We start from the raw sequence: 19,684 nt of genomic DNA on the forward strand, positions 1-19,684 counted from the left end.
TAGTGATGTGTGGAGCGGCAACCACATCAGGGTCTTCAGCCCCACCCTGCTCACCCACAGCACCCAACACATACACACACACAAACACACCGAGCAACAGCAGAAACGCATGTATGTACAGTAGACACACATCTACTATGTATGCACACAACAGACGTCTGCAGTGCTCACAAATACATTTATGCACAAACACAACACACAGGCAAGACAGACATAAACACACTCAAACGTGTGTATACATATATGACATGCAGATAAATGGTCCCAGTGTAGTCAGCCTTTTATTACACAAATGTAACATACACACACAACAAAAGCGGCACAATAGATGTAGAAAACACCCTTAAATGGTGCATGCAAATACACTCACACACCATGTACCAAGACACACACACACACACACACACACACACACACACACGCACTCATGCACATCCTGACCATACACATATGGAACCATGCAGGGGATCAAACCCCATCATATTTTTTCAGCTAAGAAATTTTGTTGGTTGAATCTGGTTGATTTTACTGCGGTCTGGGTTGGTTTTAGAAATTTTTGGAAATCTAAAAAAATGCCGTGGGAAAGGAATGCAGCTAAAATTTGAATCGTCATCAAAGACAAACAGTAAATACCATTTTTCTAATGTGTAACGAATGTTGTCTTGTGTACTCTGTGGCTGTTGGCGCTACTGTGTTATAATTCTAGTCCGTGACTCAGTGAAAGAAGCTGTGTAGCACAGCGTCTGTGAAGATCCTCAGTCATCCAGGTCATGGTTATCCAAGACGTGCCGAATCAAGGGCAACCGGACTCGGTTGTAGATACTTGAAGACATTTTGCCTCTCATTCAAGAAGCTTCTTGAGTTCTGTAGCACAGTGCTTTTATAACTTTTATTCTAAGCACCCCCAGTACAATCATTTAAGACCTTAATCTAATTTTTTCCAGTTATTTTATATGCTTACCTAGAAATAATAATTATTTGAGAGCACCAACCTACATGTGAATGGCATTTTATTCAGTCTAACTTGCTGCAGGGACTTTTGAACACATTTGAACATGTGTTTTGAAATTTCAGGACCATTAACTCCTAAATTAAAAAAACAAAAAAAAACAAAAAAAAAAAAAACTAAATTAAATACTGTAATAATATTTGCACATTCAATAGTCTTCTTATTATAGTCAGCTTCTGGAGAGGCAGAAACACTTTAATTCCTCACACACTATCCTCTGCAGAGATGGATCCACTTCAGATTCCCAGACCCTGAACTCATTTTCAAAAGAATGATGGTGACCCTTTTTGACCCTGTGGGGGACCAGTAGGGCCATTAGCTACTAGAGAGGTTATAAACTCTTTCTGGTATTCTTTCTGTCTGTAATTAAAGCAATAAATTACCTGCTGATGGTGTCTGAGTGTTAATGGTGACTTTATGGGGCCAATAACATGCAGGTGCTCCCTCTGGGCAGCTTTAGCTATTTCATCACTGACAATGGTTTTAATGCACACAGTGAATTCATTATTGAGTTTGGCTTTCGTGTTTTCATGAATGGCATAAACATTATGAGAGATGTTTTCAGTTTCGGTTGTTTTTAAGACTGTGGTATTTCTGCTTTGTTCCACAGTGCACAGCATAGTGCAGAGTGACAGGAAAGATAGGAGAAACAGAAAGAGGATAACACGGACCAAATGTCATGAGCTGGACTTGAACCAACAGCTTTCCAATTACACGGTAAGCACTTTGGCTTGTTGACCCATGCTTCATGGTGAGGAGCCAAATAATAATGAAGACACTGGCTTTGACCTGTATGTTTATTACATATAAATATATAAAAATACAATTAATATATAAAACACTTTTTTTTGTCTTTCGACATTATAATAGATTAATTTAATTAATTTGATGCAAAACACTGGAAGACATTTGTCACTCTCACTCATTCTCTTCACTCTCTTTATGGATGCTGGTTATGGAGGCAAAATGTCTTGTTCATATTGTTATCATTAGCATGTTGGTGTTGTGTATAACTGTGATTATTATATGTTCCTAAGCATATCTGTCTCAAGGTTAGCTGGCACAACTCCAGGAACAAAGCCATGCTACAGTGATGAGAGCAAAATGTCAGCCCAGTGTGGGGTGAAGTAACCGTTTGACTTAATGGAAATATTGACCAAGCTGTCAACATCTTACCCCTCTGTCTGGACCTCGGTCCGCTCGATAAAAACCTCCCATGATCCCACATGTGTGCACGCTTAAACACACACACACACACACACTCATATACACAAACGACCATGATCACATTTTCATCAGCATCTCTGTCTTGTATGGTTGCTATGGCCATGATTGACCGTGATTTCAACCGTAACCAACCCTTACAGAGATCAAAGACCAAAAAAACCATCATGATAATCACTGACTATATATTCAAGAAGCAGTCAGCTTTGTTCTACGTTCCAGTGTGGTGATTTAAGTTCAAAATAATACATGAAATGAGAAAAGATGGAAATTACACCAGCCGACTGGCTCAAGGCAAGTATGTTGTACTTCAAGTTAGTGCAAAGTTGCTCATTCCATTAAGACCTAATAGAGATGTTGTGGCTCTGGCAATCCAGCAGCCCCTAAAATATGTGAAATGAGCACAATAAAAGCAGATTATAATGTGAAGGTTATGGTCCACATCTATGAAAAGATTATAAGACAATAGCACACACTGGATGTATTATTCCAAGTGTTCTGTAACTGAAAAAATTAAACAGTTATGGGTGGACAAGTAAAACAACTTTTGGGTTAATATTATGATTAGGATTAGGTTTAGGGTTAAGGTTTAGGCCGTTCAAACTTTGGTGAAGTTTAGGAAAAAAAAACTTCTGGTCAAGGGTATAGGGTTAGGGGTAGTTGGCTCATTTTCAATGAAGATGAAAATTTCATTCACTATATAGAAATAGGAGGAGAGGGCACATATATGCCCCCATCCACCACCTTGATCTTTACAACCTCCCTTTGCACTTTTTCATCGTCAAACTACTGCCTGGTTTCAGTCCGCTTCACGTAATCCTTTTGTGGTGAGTGAATGCACTTCTCTTAGTTTTCGTGCATGGCGCACATTATTTGCATTTTAAGACATTGTGCTCACTTTACAAAATGAAACCAAGCTGGGCAATCACTTAGCTGCACTTGACTAATGCAGTGAGGTCTGGTTCTATCCAGTCATTCCAACCAACACAGGAAGCGGATTTACTCCCAAACTCTCCAAAGCTCTCTCACAGCAAGGAAATTGCAGTTTATGCTCAAATTTTGGATTGGCTGTTATGAAAATGAAGTTTCAACTCCGGGTTTGCGACAGAAACAGACGATGTCAATCATGAGCAGAACCATTCCCATATGAAGCCTACTGCATGCTGAAGCCCCGGATGCGAGGCAGTAGCCTGGGTTCACTGTGCTCAGCCCACAGATGATGAAAGCACTGCTAAGTAATGATGCTTATCTCAATCAGAAGCTCTGACTCTGTCAAGTGTGTTTGTGTGTGTGCGTGAGAGAGAGAGGGAGAGAGTGTGTGTTCTACTATGAGACAAAAGACTTTAAAGAGATCCTCCCCTCCATCATGATCATCTGGATACAATTGTGTCATTACAGCTGACTCCTGTCTGGGAGTGTGGGGATGGTAAATACTCTGACGATAAGGCTTCAAAATGAACGTTTCTTGTTGTTCTTGTTCTCCCTCCCCTCTCTCTCCTTGGACCCAATCTTGGAAGCCACACAAGACGTTTGTGACTGCAGGAAATAAGGCCGCTGCCATCGGGACAAGTTGGACCTCATTTGACCTTTGACCTCACACTGTGATTGGCCCTTGAGCGGTGACTCAACACGGACACACACAAACACTTACGGTAACTCAAGACTCTACTTCCCGTAACATATTTTATTAAGTCGGACACCTTACAATTGGGTTCACTTGGTAATAACACTGGAAGTCATAGATCATCTGCAGGAATATTTCTGGGAACACTAGTGAAAAACTCAAGCATGTGTCTAATCACCTGGTATCAAATATCCAGACAGCAGCAGCCCCTTATGTTAACTTTGCCTGGACTGCAACATCTTAAATAGTTGACCGCAGCCTCTTTGCCTGTAAATTTCCCTGAGTGACAAGACCATGAGGATATTACCTGTTCTTAACCAATCAGTGGTTATTACAGAGAGACTGATGCAATTAACATAACAATAGTGATTTTGGTCCCTTTCTTTCAGCATGTTTTGAGCGAGTATTTAAAATCTGCACACTTACTTGCACATACACACAAAGGCTAGTACAATCACATGCACACACATGAGGGCAGACATACACTCACACACACTCACACTCAAGAACACCTGTATGAGGTGAGATAATTGTTACCTAACATGACCAAATATTTGAATGACCTCAGAAGGCTTCAATCAGCTCCATGTCAATGCTGAGGGATTTATTTGTACTTGTGTGTGTGTCACAGAGAGAGAGCAGCCCTTTCAGCAGGATTTTTTTCTCTAACATTTCTGCAAACCAAGGATATGTTAAAATGTCTTGGATGTGGTATAACATGAACGAAAAACATCACATTAGGAGGTAGGTGGGCTGATGGACGGCACAATCAACAGCACCTCTGCAGACCAGGCTTTGAGTCCCTTATCAAGAGAAAGCCATGTTCATTTTTAACTAAGGTTGGCCAGCCAATGTTCAACAGCTATTATTAGGGAGCATTAGGTAACATTTTGTAATGTTAACAATGACCTTTTCGTAATCTTAACTAAGTAGTTTTGGTGGCTAATGAAACAAACAAAGCAAACGAAGGTGGCTAAGAAGCAAACTAGTGGAGGTAGGTTCCACCACACTGTCTAATAAGTCTAAATGTTGATATGCAGTGTATTTTTGGTTCAGAATTGTTGACATGTCAACATATATGTTGGTTTGCATAATGTAAAATGGCAACATTTTATTCTGGGAACCGGGTTGCTGCAGAAGAGAGAGGGAGAAAGAGAGAGAGGTAAATCATGCATGTATGTGACTGTATGAAAGGACATGCTTTTGGATACATCTGGGAGTGAGTGAGTGAGGGAGTGTGTGTGTGTGTGTGTGTGTGTGTGTGTGTGTGTGTGTGTGTGTGTGTGTGCGTGCGTGCGTGCGTGCGTGCGTGCGTGCGTGCGTGCGTGCGTGCGTGCGTGCGTGCGTGCGTGTGTGTGTGCAGAGATCTACATGTGTCTGTGTAATAATCCCCAGTGGGTCATTTAACAAGTAATTTTCTTTTGATCCCCCAAGGTGACAACCAGTCATTCGCCTGCTCTGGGAATCAACTCCACCCTATTATTTAGCTACAGCAAATAGCCTTCCCTCTTAACACAGGTCAGTCCCAAGCCCTTCATCTGTTACTCTCTAGCTCGTCATTACTTAGTCTGCCCCGAGAATCAAAGACTTCAACCACATGCAGACCAATTGGTTTTTTATGGCCATGTCTGACATCTTTCCTCTCAGAAAGTTCTACACTGGCAATGAGCGTTGAGAATTTTATTCTGATTGGCCTCAGGTAGATAAAGGAGATGAAAAATGTAAAAGAGAGCGCTTCTTGCGTGGTTGAAGGTTTCTTAAAGCTTCTCTGTCTGGCACTAATATTTTAGAAAGTTAGTCGCACTCTGGGACTGAGGGTTATTGAATCATACAGCGCATGTGGTGACCCACCAGACACAGGCCTGTGACTCATTTGAGGTCTTAGGTAATAGTTTAAGAAACATGGGGGTTGTTGGTTGTTTCTTGTCTTTGCTTTTTACTGACAGTATACCGAGTGTATCTCATAGCTCAAAAAGTGCAGCTTTAATAAAATATATCATAATTTTCCTGGCAGTATCAATTTAAACAAGTGGATGTACAATGAACAGTGACGCACTGAGCCTCTTGAATGTAAGTCTGAATAAAATGGTTGTTAGCTCAGTGGGATATGTTTCATATTGGAACAGGAGTACTCTTACATTTTTCTCTTTTGATCTCATTTTGAAACTGAAATTATTTTGTGATTGCTAAATTCTTAACATCTTGTCTGTTTGAAACTGTATACAAGTGAATGTACTTTATGTGCTGTAGGCCTCGTCCACTCATATCGAAACAGAAAAATGTGTAAATTGGAATAGACTTCCAATGTGAACCTCATTCTCTCATGGAAGCTTAACTTTATACTGTCTTCAGGTTGCATGCATTAGTGAAATTAGGGTGTGTGTGAAGGTGCTTGGTTCATTTGGCCTGGTGGGAGAAATAATATTCTAATAAAGGTGAGCACCAAATAACTGCACTGAACCCCCCCTGAATATGTGGGTCTGTCCTCTAGGCAAAGTGCAGTGTGTTAGAAAGAACACAATCAGAACCAAGCACAGGAAATTACCCCAAAATGCAAGGGGTTATGAGTATAAGGAGACGGATGTCGACATCTGATAACCAGCAGTTCTTTGTGCTTGGAAAGCCAAGAAAAGCAGGGCAAAGCATAGAGTGAACTAATGCTCAAATGTTTTTACCTGGTTTTGGGGGCCACAGATGGCAAATTATGGAAAAGAGCGGACACTTTTGTCAACTTTTGTTTCCCTGTTGCCCAAATCTTTAACCTTGTGGGATGACAGGTTGCATATAGCTGTCTAATAAACAGGTGTAACTGTACACTGAGGTTGCCCTGCTGATCCATTACTTACTCACAGATTTTTTTTCCCTGATTTTTTTTAAGCCGAGAGAATGCAGGATCTAGCCAACAATAATTTCAAAAACACGCCTTTCAGAAACTATGTTCATTTGAGAAAGAATAGAATTGTTATGCATGTGCCACAGTGGTTACCACCATCACCTCACAGCATGGAGGTCCTGGGTTTGAATCTTGGCCTTGGTTTGGACTGCTTTCCTCTGGGTGATCCAGTTTCCTCTCATGGTCATCTGATTTGATGACTTTAAATAGCCCATAGGTGTGAATGTGCGTAAGTGTGTTTGTGTGTGTGTTAGCCTGGCAATCTGTTCACGGTGTTTGCCGGCCTTCTGTCGAACATGTGTTTGAATAGGCTCCAGCCCCCTGCAACCCTAAACAGGAATAAGCAGTTTTTAAAAAAATGTAGAACTAAGGTAGAAACTATGAGGGACTTCTAAGGCAACTACAAGTACAGTAAGACTACTGTTTCATGTAGCAGTAAACTGTATGTGTCCTTCATGGTATACAGGAGGCCTGAATATACTACTAACCACTAGTGGCTATATCAGCTTCATTCAGTTTTGGTTTTAATAAGGAAACTGGTACTTTAACAACCAAAGAAAATTCTGGCACTCTACTTCGATTCAGTCCATTTTTTGATGGAATGGTTATTTGGCAAAGCACATGGCTGCCATGCAACATGTTCATCGTCTCTGGCATTTTTCACCCACAGTCAGCCATCTGAATATCACATGAAAAAGAAAAAGAAAAAAAGGATTTATCCTTTATGTCTCCTACCTTCCTCTCCCCAGTAGCTCCTGCTGCTACTGATTAACAACATCCTGATGGCTGGGTAATGCCTGTGTGTGTGTGTGTGTGTGTGTGTGTGCGCGCATGTGTGTGTTTGTGCGTGTGTTTGTGTGTGATCTGGTCTGGTGTGGGATGATTGGGTGACTGCTTTGATCTCATCATCACATCCCATGAACAGACACAGCTGGTCAGGGCAACACGCGTGCTTGTGAGTGTTTCTTGGATTGTAGTTACTGCTGCACGGGAATGAAATGTGAATGGAAGTCCAATACATGGTGTGAACACGGTGTGAATTATGCATGATCAACTCATCCACCCTTTGTAACTGTTAAAGTACTGGAATAGTGAAATTCAGCCCCCCCCCAAAAAAAAACCCAAAACAAACAAACAAAGAAGATACACTAATACACTACACAATAATTTAAAAAAGACCAAAAGTTATGTTACACTCATTTTTCTGTTTTAATTTCAAAACCCACCAACATATCACCATATTTATTACAAAAAAGCATATGTTAAACAAGCCATACTTAATCTTTACCTTCAGGCATCAAAGACAGATGGTGAGACAAATTATGAAGTACAAAATGTTTTGTTTGCCCAGTATTGCTGGTCTATTTTGTCAATCTTATCATGGCCCACGGTCTGTTTTCATTGTCCTGCAGGTTGAGATTGTATTTCACCCATTAGTGATCCAGAGACTGTTACAAATCCACATTTCGGTCAACCGCCCATCTTTTTATCACCGGATACAGAGGTCTCTGTTGCATTTTAAACCCTGTCCTTAGCACAGCATCAGGCCATAGGAATGTGGAGTACACAGTACAGAAGAGCACAGGGACACCGCTGGTCATAGGGTTTACTAGCCACACATGGTTCTGGGGCCTGAATCCAAGTTTTATTATTTGTTATCAGTGACATAGCACTTATTCAGTCCCTACTCATTATGGATACTCATGAAGCCTCTTGGGTTGTTTTCACACCTCTGAGCAAGACAGAATCAAATGTGTACTGTATTCAATTAGAAGAGGTACTACAAATTGATGGTGGTCATGACTTTACATGGCCATAAAGGCATTATGATAATTTGCGAGGGAAAGTCATCACTGTGATCCTAAGTTGCTGAATAGACTGTAATCAGAGAGCACAATGTGAGAGAGGAGAGGAGAGGAGAGAAGAGCAGAGAAGAGAGGAGAAGAGAAGAGAAGAGAAGAGAAGAGAAGAGAAGAGAAGAGAAGAGAAGAGAAGAGAATTACATTATTTCACCAGGTGGAAGTCTGTACTACTACAGTGCAGAGTAGTAGGCACTTCTCACAGTTCAGTCATAATGAGACTGTCAGCCTGTCTTTAAAAGCTCTTGCTGCCGCTGCCAGCCCATGGCGTTGTAGAACATATGACAGATATTACCCTGCTTTCTTTATATAGACCTAACCCTGCCTAGCCTTGCCCATAGCTTTCCTCCTGGCCCTAAACCTGAGAAAGGGAGCAAAATAGAGGGAACCAGAGAGACAGAGAAATGCATTGAGAGAAAGAGCAATTAATAAACAAAACATTTAAAGATAGAATGAGCAGTTAAAGATGAGGAGAGGGAAGATAGCTGAGAGCGAGATGGGAGAGAGAGGGGGGAAACAGAGGGAGTCTCATGGATCTGAGCTCTTCAGAGGAGGAAACCACAGAGAAAACCTCTGTGGCCAAAGCATCCATCATCCTCATGTTACTGCAATGGGAAGCGATCACTGACCTCACCAGCAGATGTGCAGCTTGCTAGCTGGGCTGGGCTGGCCAGGGTTGGGCAAAGAACGGTTGGACCATAGAATTTACATGGAGAGAATGGGCATTCTCATCCAAGCTCTTGAATGGTCATTTAGTTAATATGCTTAAAATGGTAGTTATGGTAGCTAAAAGTATTTCATGTCACCATGGTGAAAGCCTTGGTCCAGTGATTCTGGAGAAAGTGATTTTTCACTTGGGTAGGATTGATTAGGAAAGTTAAGGATGAGTAGACAAAAACAGTTTTGAAGCAATGTGAGCTGAAGCTGATATAAGGAATAAAAGACTAGACAGATCAGGGCAGAATTGGGCTGGAAAAAGAAAGAGAGGCCATGTGGGACAGTCCTGGCAGGTGGGATAGCCCAGTGAGGTAGGACACTTTTCAAGAAAGGACCTTGCTGGGAGGATTTTAATCTCGGTATTAATTGTAGTAATTTAGCATGAATTGTCCAACCAGGTGGCTGCTAAATAATTTTGTTTGTTGTTGGTAGCTTGAGGATCACATTAATGAGTAACACTGACTTTTGCTCTTACAGGGAATAGGATATTCCAGTGATTTTCAACCATGTGACACTGAGGCCAAAAGGGTGCAGGTTTTAATTTCTACATTACAGTTCTGTTTGGTTGGAATGAACATCTGCATACTTTTGGGTGACGATGGCATAGGGTTGCATACCATCGGCTTAGATCAAAGTGTGATTTCTCAGGCTGGGAAAGCTGAGTCTGGACCAGAGGTTGAAACACTGAATCGCTACACACTCAACTGTACACCTCTCTGTTGCTCCTTTTGTCTTTATTCTTCTGGTACAAAGTCTAGCAAGGGGTCCATGCATTTTGAAAAAAAAAACAAAAAAAACAAACAAAAAAAAAAAAACGTTTTTCTTCTTTACAGTTACACTTATGAACAATGAACTTGGCACTGAGTTTTGTCCATATAAGGAGTGTCTGGTTTGGGATTATCCACGCAAGCTAGTATCTTTATATGAAGTCCAGCAACTGGAGACACAAACACAACAGCAAAAATGGGCTGGGTGAATAAGGTGAAGACAGTTACTAAGGTCCACACATAAATACCTCCACACCACAAAGAAAAATGATATTGGAGTTCTACGACATAGCTGCTTGCTTTGAGAAAACATCAGCAGAAATGAGAAGTATATACTTTGTAGCTATTATGTTAAACATGCAAGTTACTGGTATGGTCCTTTAGTTAAGATCTACTATTGTTCATGTTGCATGGAAAAGATCTTATCTAACTAACAGAAATTCTGTTTAAAATGTGACTGACTTTTATAGTACTTTTATAGTACTTTTTTGTACTTTTATAATACATTTTAAATGAGGTACTTTATACAGCAGTATTTCTACTGACAAGTAAACATATCAGCTATGTAATAATCCTTCTACTTGAATACTCTTTCCAACATTGCTTGTATTATTGGTTAATAATAGTGTAAAAACAGACGCCTGGGCTGTATAGCCACAGGACTTGTCTATATTTGCTACATAACACAACATGCAACCACTCTCTATCTTTTTCTCTCACTCGCACACACACACATACACGCGCACGCACGCACGCACGCACGCACGCACGCACGCACGCACACACACAAATACAAACAAACAAACACACATACACACACACACACACACACACACACACACACACACACACACACAGAAATACAAACAAATAAACACACACACACAGAAACTTCAAGTCAAGCTTCTTAACCTCACGTCACTTTGTTCTTCTTAGACTCAATCCTGTATCTTTTTAACTGATAATAAAATGTTTTCTTAGCTGCACTCACTTTCACAGTTTCCTCTTGTGGTCTGAATACAGGCACTCTTGCAAGCATTCGTTCTCTTTCAATTATTTCACCTTTTCACACAAAACTGTACTTGAACTATTAGTACATTTAGTACTACTTCAAGTACTTTAACCCCTCAAGTACTTACAGCCATTCAACTACTACTACATTTAGTACTACCACAAGTACTTCACCCTTTCTACCACTACTACCTTAGCAGTGACCCTGAACACCATAGCACCCAGCAGGCAGCTTTTAGTTGTATTTTGAAGCTGTTCCCAGCTAGCCCACACAGTTTCTCCAGAAACTCACATTTTGTAGTTGTGAGTATGACTTTATATTTGCATGAATGACTGCTTGTGAGCACATGTTTTTTTGTTGTTGCATTAATATGGAATAAGACAGAAATGTCATTCCTGAATGACTCATACCTCAGCTCGTTGTTTACTCAACAATGTAAAAAGGTCACAGTTCACACATGACTCTTCAAACCAATCTGAAAAATCGTTACTCATAGGATTGACACATAACCTAATCTAATATTATCTTCATTTGTCATTCACTTCATTCACTTGCTGTGTCATGACTGAGGGCAACGAATGAATCATTGACCATGATTTAATTATTATGGTTTATGTTTGTCCCAGGCTCTGAGCCAGCACAGAAGGATCAGCTACGGGGGCGTTAGAGGATACTTTTTTCTTTTATTAGTCATAAATAGTCACAATTCCAAGTAACAGATTCAATTTTTATCCTAGGCCCTGAGCATCCCTGGGGAAACGGTATGATTTATGATGCCACATCAATCTTGCTTATTGCACGCAATTGTGAAATCATCCCATCAGGAAAATGTAACAGCGGGTGAGACAGAGACAACAGTCAACACAGTGAAGACTGTATCTCTGCAACTAAATTACTATACTTTGTTTGGGCAGATGTAGCTGTGTGTTAGTGTTAGTATAGCAACATCAGCCCATGCCTGGTTACGGTGTTGCTGCAGATGATATGGAAACAACTGCAAGGGTTGCCACCTTTGTTTAATTGACACTGAAAATAACTGGAGTTACTACAATATGAGTACATGATGAAAGATTCAGGCATTACAACCTTTTATGTTTATGAATGTGAGTGCATAGTAATTAATACCGTGGATGACATAAGAATCAGTTTCAATGCTGAATGGAAAAAAAAAAAAAAAAAAAAAAAAACTATGACATATGATTTTGTTATCTGGTGTGACTGCTCCTTGAACTCTTGAAACGTTTGATTCCTAATTTGCATTCATCATGTAACGCTTACATTCCTTTAAAGTGAGGTAGATCAGCTTATCATATAATAAACTCTGGGGGCAATAAACGCCCTTGAGCGAATCCGAGTCCTTGGAAGCAAACAACAGGTCTATCTGGGTTTACGGGAGAAACAAAACACTTCCCATGTACTGATGGTTTGAATATTTATGTTTTTCTCATTTATTCTCTTATGGCTTCCTGTTATTTCAAAACTGATAGTTTAGTTAGATCTCATCAAGGTAAGCAATTGCAGGTTGCCTGTTTTTGGCCCTTCTTCTTCCGCTTTGTTGCTGTGTTAAGTCAACGAGAGAAGTTCTCATTTTTTCCATATGCTGTAAAATTGCTCCACTGTAACGAATATGCCTCTGCTTATCAGTTGCTCTGTATTCTTTGCAGTGCTCATTTGCTGTGTTATAATGTATTTATTTTATGCTTTTATGTATTTTACCTGTTGTGCGTCTTGATGTCTCTAAGTTTCCCATTCTGGAGTGGGCTTTGAGAGATAAGCACTTCACAGTACATCTGTATTGTCATGACATGCATGATGGTGACATTTCTGTGCTTATCAATGTCTAAATGAAGGATATTTTCTCTTATCGTCTCTGTCCTCGGCCCCTTCTACCCTTTTCTATTCTTCTATGTCTTCAAGAGGGACAGTAGGAGAAATAAAAGGTCAAAATAATAAAACATACAATTGAATGGGGCTTTTTTCCTGCCTCTTTACCTCTGTCTTCTTCCTTCCTTTTTGTCATTTTGCCACTCTCATCATTTGTGGCCCTGCTTCACTTCCCCTACCACCACTTTCTTTCCTCTTCTCTTCTTCACCTCTCCCGACTTTTGTACACCACCTTCCAATACTCTCCCTCCTCCCCCTTTTATCCCTTTATCTCTCCTCTGTCATCTCTTCTTCTCCACCCTTCTCTCTTTCTCCTTCTCTCTACTGGAAAGTCCCCCTAGCATAGCAGTAGCAACAAGACCAGCAGCAGCAGCGGCAGCAGCAGCAGTGTTTGGGTCATACTGGTGAGGAGAAGGCACGCCACTGGCAGCTGGCCTACCACATGAGAGGCCCTGAGTGTGTGTGGATGTGTGCGTGCATTTGTGTGTGTGTGTGTGTGTGTGTGTGTGTATGTGTGTTCATATGTGCACAATAATAAGAGTCCTGTTGCCTGTCAACCACAAGCCAGCAGCTGCTCAGGCCCACAGATTAGAGGCCTGCACTGCACTGGATGCCCTTAGTAAGTGGATAGATGGATGGATGAATGGAGGTTTGGATGGATGAGCTGATGGATGAACTGTTGAATAGTTGTAAATGGATGGGAATTGCCACAGGAATCACACTATGGACATTTACTTGTTTGAATTTGAAGAAAACATCAAATTATTGTTTGCACGAAAGAGTTGATGAGATGATTTGTACAACTTTTGTGGACTGATGAGGAGACTGATTCACTGAATGGCCACCTGCCTGCTTGTCTCTCTGTCTTTCTTTCTTGTCCATCCATACAGTTGCTTGTCGGGTTGTCCTCATGTCCTTAGCTGGTAATTTCTTTATCTTTGTTTTTTGTTCTGTTTACTGGTAGTAGTGGCTACTGTGTAACTCCTTGTTACACACTTGAGGCATATGCTTTGCACACACTAGTCAGCCTCCTTGTCCGTTTAACATTATTTGTTCATCTTCAAAGGCTTGTGCCTGTCATGTTTGACCCCATATCACATTTCTCCAAGTAAATAATGACCCTCTCATTCCCTCCCCTTTCATCTCTCTCTCTCTCTCTCTCTCTCTCTCTCTCTCTCTCTCTCTCTCTCTCTCTCTCTCTCTCTGTATTCAGTGTGTTTTTATTTTACGACTGTCATGAACTATAATGACAAGGTGTGTCACTATAGTTCATATTTTCACTGAAATACAGCAGCAGTGTTTACAATCAGTAACTGGCTTTATAAAAATGCAACAAGAGGAAGAGACAGTATGAAATATATGGTGAGCTACTCTTCTTTTTATAGTCTGTCCACAGACTGACGATGGATGGGACTCACTCAGCGCCTTGATCACTTGAGGAATTGAAGGTTTAAGAGTGAAGTGGTCTCTACTTAATAGGGTTGTCATTGCAGGATGAAGTGTGTTGTGACTCTCCCTGCCACTCAGGTACAGTTGTTGGTTAGTGCTATCTATACAGGAGTTAGCCCAAGATTCATGATTGGCCCAGCATCTACACTGTTTTTATCCAATTTTCCAGTTCTTCTCTTTGAGTTTTTCTTGAACATAAATATAACATGATCCCTGGAGTTAGTTTTATGAACCTTGGAAACCTGAAACGTGTTCAGAGCACAAAACTTCAAAAATGCATGGCTCTTTCTGAAAATAAACTGTTTGTTTGAGTCTCTTAAAACTGGATGTGAAGATACGAGGTTTTCAATTGGCAAAAAAAGAAAAGTGCATGGTTTTCCCTGACTGTTGCGCTGTCCATGTATCACCTCAACACAAAGGCCCATTGTTTCCCACTTCTGTCAAAAGTACCTGGAGAAAGTGTGATTTCAGCATAAAGAATTACTGCCAAATGATTAAACCATCCCACAAAAGTTCCAAAAAAAAAAAAAACAAAACTTCTTGTATAAGTAAACATACCACTGTAATTACATCTGTAAGAGCTAACTTACAGCATTCCGGAAGTCCCCCCGGTAAAACTTCAATCTAAGCTTAAATGAAAATCCACCCTGAAATGTAATTCTATAAGGCTATAAAATGCTACAAGTCATTGATAAAATTTCTGATAAAATGCTTGTAAAGTCAACCACTTCATTGATGCTGTTGTTGAGTCTTTTGAATCATTTAAGATTCAGGAGAAACTTGTTTATCTTCACAGGAGCAGTTTAATAATCCTATAACTCTCCATGCTATGCTATGTTGTTTGTTAAGGCCATAGGCTTTACTGTACCACAATTAGAAAGCACTCAAGAGACACTACTTTTGGGGAAGAAGGCGCATGCAGTTGTTTTCATCCCAGTGTTTTTGGATGACCATTGGTGATGATTTGTAGTGTAAACTTCTGAGTTACAGCCAACCAGTTTGGCATGAACAAGAACACACAGATTTGTGTACATGTGCAACAGCCTGGTGCTGGTTGCACAAAATTCTGTGAAGGTACCCACATTGGACAATGCGTGCATAACTGCATGGCACTTTGAAAATGTGCACCACAGCCTTCAAATTAGAGGCTACAGATAGACTGACATACCAGTCTTGCTTCTTCCAGATTACTATAGGAATTTAATCAACCTAAGGGTAGGGAGGGCCTCCATATATCTTACAAGCAGCTGTGGATGACAGAAATCAGTAAGACTCAACCCTTAGAGATTCTTCCCTTGTGACATAACTGGTTTAATTGTATTCCAATTGTATTATTGTTGTAACTGTTCGTTGAAGAAGTTCAATCTAAATGAAATAAGCAGATAAAACACATATAAAGGAGTTTATTGAAAGTCTGTGTGAGTACTACTCCACCAACCAAAGCCACAAAAATACAACAGAATGCCTCCATCTGTGCATAAGACGTGGTCTGATGAGGCGGAGGCGCAAGCATATTTTTGAACACCAAAATTCCAGTGTGCCACCTGATTTGTACTGACAATCCTCTCTGGTATACTCCCTGCCCATTTCGCCCCAAGCAATGCCATGGTGACCCACAAAATTACCAAAAGGGCGCAGACAGGAAATAAACCCCTTGAGCCAAATAAAATTAGCACTTTGATGGCGCATAGTTACTGTGCGCAATCTGTGCTGACACGAAAATAAAGCCCTTTGACTATTAACTTTTTTCATGTATTTGGAATGGCTAAAATAGCTAAAATAGACAAACAGCTTCGAAAGTGGACACACGACTTGTCAGTACCCCAGCATTAGAATTTTCGCCGAAAATGCATCCAAATGCTATTTCTGTAGCCGTGTAGACAACCACTATGAGAAGATGACTACCCTTTGTCACAGCCACGCTTAAAATCTTTTTAGGGTGGAATTTCTCTTTAAGCTGAAGCCATCAGTCACATGCCATTGAGGTATCCCTCTGGTCCTCTGTTGTGGTTTCCCTGGGTGAGATGAAGGCTATAGCTGTGACACTGGGTGGTAGGAGCACCTTTAATATGCTCCCTCCGTGTGTCTGATCTCTTTGTTCCCTCCACACTGGCACATGCAAACATAAATAGATAGACACAAGCGCCAATGAATGAATGCAAGTACATGCTCGCTCACACACACACACACACACACACACAGACACACACACACACACACACACACGTTCCTGATCCCTGTAAGAGTATACCCTTTATGTCATAACCCCAATGAAAGCGCAACCCTCCAGATGTCTAGTGTGTGTGTGTCATTGTCTTGGGCAGATCACGTAAGAAGAATGCCCACTCTCTACATCAGAGAAAATTCTCAGTTCCACAATTGCCTGAGGCACACACACATCACCCTAGCCAAAAGGTGCTATCATGTCAATGCTATGGCGGCAGAGCACCTCAAGCAGAAAGGAATGCCACTCATAAGACAGTTTGGAGCAACAAAAGACATAACATGGTCAAATTATTAGGTCATCAGGTTCAGGTGCAGGTGATGAGAAAGGAATGTTTCATGCAGACACCCAATGGTTTATACACACTCTCTATCTATCTATCTCTCTCTCCCCCTTTCTCACTGCCCCCCCCCCACTCCCACCCCCCCCACACACACACACATACACACACACACACACACACACACACACACACACACGCACAATTAACATGATTAATCATATTATCTCTCTAAGTCTTACTCACATACACTTGCATCTTAGATCTTACACGATTGCAGTGACTTCAGCCTAATGCAATGACTGAAAGAAGACATTGTATTCATATTACAGATAGTTTTAAGGTGAAATATCTTGAGTCCAATGATATCCAAACAGCTCTTGACTGCGGTGTTATTAAAAGCATGACGGACCCCCCTGGGATGTTGGAGAGACATTGTGAAGCACCACATGTTAGTTAACTACTTCAATGTCAAGTGAACGGAAGAAGTTGGTGACCCAAGGTGTATTGGAGGTGGCACAAGGGAGTCTATATCCTCCAGAGGCTGACAGTGCAGGCCAGAAGCAGCAAGCTACAGTGGTACACACTGTGGAGCTGGATATGACTAACTTTGTCATGATGATAGAGAGGTGAGAATCGGTAATAGGATGTCTCAATGTTTGATTCAAATATTGAATATTGTCATCAGAAATGGAGGAATTGGAGTGGTGTCATCCTCTACATATGGTGTCATCTTCTAAATATGAAATCCCTGGAAGATGGTAAATGAACAGTAGTATCTCTTCAGAGATCAGATTAGTCTGATGATGCGATTGAACCCCATATAGTGTTGAGGAAGAGGATCAATGACAAGAATTAGGCTACTTTCACGTCGTGGCTGCATCAAGTTGCTCTGTGCCGGTCCAAGTTGTTTCATGCTGACCTGAACATAGTCAGCTTACCATGCCAGTAGAAGCGTTCTAAGGCATGGTTTGCAACTGTTACCTGCCAAACATGCCAAAGGTGGAGATGTCATTGGAATGATTACTCTCCGGGCTCAAGAATCATTTGACCTGTCTGTGGAAAGGAGGTTTTTAACAGGGGAGAGTGAGCTCAAGGCGGTGTTCAGTCAAAAATCATCCTCCACCACAGAAGCCCCTGAAACTGGCAGGTAGGGCAGCATCTATGTTGAACTAGGTGTTGTCTAAATGAGTCAGGTAGCCTTTGTACAGAAGGTGATATTATACAAATTAACAAGGAGGAGGTGGTGGAGGAGTTCTGTTTAACAGTCACTGTAAAAGACATTGTGGAGGAGTCAGATGGCAGAGGAAATGTTAGAGGGTGGGGAAGCATTATTTCTGAGAAGTGATATCCAAAGTATAGTTGAGGTGGCCTACCTGCAAGAGCAGTTTACATGTAGTATGATGTGTAGCAAGGAGGATATTAGCGAGGATGGGGCTGATTTGGTTGAACTTTCCTATAGACAGCAAAGGGTCAAGAATTTTCAAGAATTTTGTGGAATTTCTATGCAGGTGGTTGGAAACTAAAGCTGCACAGAAGGAGGATGAGGGGATGCTGGGTCGCAGTGGACCCAGCATATGGAAGGGGACCATCATGAAAATGAATGAAAACTTCAGCGTCCTTACTTCCTAAAGTGTGAATGTTGTCTTTATCATTGGCTGTCCTGTCTACTCCTTGACAGAATGCCAGCAAGTACGTGTGACAGGTTGGCTTATCAAGGTAAATGACAGCAAGAGGTGGAGTTGAGGTGTGGTTCTGATCCTGACCCATGGCTATTATTGCTCCAGAAAACAGAAGTGATTGCTTCTTGGATTTCTCATAAATATGTGTTCATGGGAGAAATATTGCAAAATCATAATCATAGGTAAAGATTATCCTGTACTTGACTCATTAGATGTGTGAAATGACCATTTCCTTGCATAAACTGTATTACTTTTCCTTGCATTACCTGTTTTTCTCAATTGGCAGGTCTCTTCCAATAAATCAGTGCTTCTTTCCTCTGTTTCATATTACCCTACACATTTGAATTACGTTCAGTGGTAAGTAATGGATGTTGGTGATCATAATATTAATATGATAATATGATTAATAATGATTAATATTAATACAATACTCCAGCTCAGTAGTGAGTAACAATACATGCATAATAACAATTAATAAGAAGATATAACTATTAATGTATAACAGATCAAGTTTTGTAAGGTAACCTTATGAACCCTATGAGCATGCTCCCAGTGTGTGCACAAAAACACACACACACACACACACACACACACACACACACGCACCCTCAGCAGAGGCAGGTTTGAACATTGAGGTAGCAGCGAAGACCTGGCGCTCCCCTTCAGACATGTTTCAATCTGTCCTCATGGCTGATTCTCCACTTAATCTGCACCTGATCACCTTTCTCTGTCACATCAAATAGAGAAGGGGGGAAAGGAAAGAAAAAGAGAAAGAGAGAGAGAGAGAGAGAGAGAGAGAGAGAGAGAAAACTATGTTATATGATACAACCATATCATATGTCCCTCAATAAATATGTGTCTTGATTTATGCATTGACTAGTATAATAATGAGGCATTTGTTGTTGTTATTGTCATTGTCTTTGTTTTGGTGGCTGATGTGGTTTAATATTGATTGCTATTGGTCTCTTAATAGAATGTTGTTCTTGCTTTGGCAATAATTCCTTTGCATTTCATACCAATAAAACACTTTTGAGGGGGCATTAGGGGCACTGTGGCAAAC

Source organism: Myripristis murdjan, chromosome 21 (assembly GCF_902150065.1).
Source record: "Myripristis murdjan chromosome 21, fMyrMur1.1, whole genome shotgun sequence".
NCBI lineage: Eukaryota > Metazoa > Chordata > Actinopteri > Holocentriformes > Holocentridae > Myripristis > Myripristis murdjan.